This window comes from Microcebus murinus, chromosome 6 (genome assembly GCF_040939455.1).
Source record: "Microcebus murinus isolate Inina chromosome 6, M.murinus_Inina_mat1.0, whole genome shotgun sequence".
Classification (NCBI taxonomy): Eukaryota; Metazoa; Chordata; class Mammalia; order Primates; family Cheirogaleidae; genus Microcebus; species Microcebus murinus.
In genome coordinates this window covers 20,536,688-20,538,074 of record NC_134109.1, presented here as the reverse complement: position 1 = coordinate 20,538,074, position 1,387 = coordinate 20,536,688, and the positions used below count along the sequence as shown (strand labels likewise).

Below are 1,387 nucleotides of genomic sequence, written 5' to 3'. Positions count from 1 at the left end.
AATGATCATAAGTACAAAGTTGATGGAAGACAAAGAACAAAATTATTATCAACTGTTGTAAAGAAGAGTTATAAATAATAAAACGAGAAAGTGTAGAATCCAGAGAAACAACTACCAGATATCAAAACATGTAATAATTCCAGGTATGCATTATATATTTTTGTAAAATCTATTTAAGGAACAACATGTCACATCATTTAGAACACTTTATTTAATGATAGCTTCTGAGAAACAAGCTATCATTCCTCTCTCATGCTCAATATGAACTTCCAAATTTACAACAAAGTTATCTTTTGCCTTATTTATTTTTATACTAAATTATTCCCATCAGCAAGGAAGGGATCCCATGCAAAGGCACAGAGAATGCACTGTCATTTGCTTTCAAGCTACACTGATTTTAGTTTAAAATAAATTATTGAAGCTCTCTTTTGCTAGTAAGAAAGTTTGTCTTTTTCTATAGCTGATGAATGTCTCTTTTTTGGATTTATTTTTCAAGTGTTCTATTTTTCCCAAGAGTTTGAAAGTCCTACTTACAGTACATTTTTCTAGGACTCTTCAAGGGAAAAGTTAGTTTTTCTACCATCTTACCTGTTATTTAACACACAAAAATTTTATAAGATAATGAAAAAGTAGCATGATAACTTCAAGATAAATAATTCTTAATCTGGAACATCCTTGGCCTAAAACTCAATGGTGATAAATTCTTGTTTTCAGTTATTTGTTTGAATAAATGTATAGAGCACTTTCTCAGTGATTAGAAATAATGATAATTCACAAACTTTCTGATTTAAAAGTATATTATAAAACTATAGCAGTCAAAACAGTATAGTACTGGCATACAAACAAACACACAGACCAGTGAAACAATAGCCCAGAAATAAATTCAAACATATATGGTCAATCAATTTTTGAGAAGGGCACCAAAAGGACGTAATGGGGAAAGGACAGTCTCTTCAAAAAATGGTGGTGGGGAAACTTGTTTTCCCATGCAGAAGAATGAAATTATACCCATACACAACAATCAACTCAACACAGATAAAATATCATTTTGTGGTTCAAAAGCATGATGATTGGGTTTTCACACTCGTGTGAGACATGCCTCCTTGTTAAAGCATTGGCACATTACCCAATGTGCTCTGACTTGGCAAAAGAAAAAAATGGATAAGAGACCTAAGTGTAAAAACAGAAACTCGAAACTTTAAAACTCCAAAAAGAAACCCCACAGTGGCAATGATTTTTTGAATATCACACCAATAGCACAGGCCATAAAAGTAATAATAAATAAATGGGATTACCTCAAACTAAAAAGTGTATGCACAGCAAAGGAAGCAATCAATAAAATGAAACAGAAATCTATGGATTGGGGAAAATATGTGCAAACTATATA

The 1,387-nt window shown here is 31.5% G+C and overlaps 1 non-coding gene across 1 annotated transcript; it reads left to right on the top strand.

The window, feature by feature from the left end:
- Positions 1 to 1,042: 1,042 nt before the first annotated feature.
- On the top strand, positions 1,043 to 1,142 carry LOC142871815 (small nucleolar RNA U13). Its single transcript, XR_012919997.1, has one exon. It is a non-coding gene; the product is annotated as a small nucleolar RNA U13 (small nucleolar RNA).
- Positions 1,143 to 1,387: the final 245 nt, after the last annotated feature.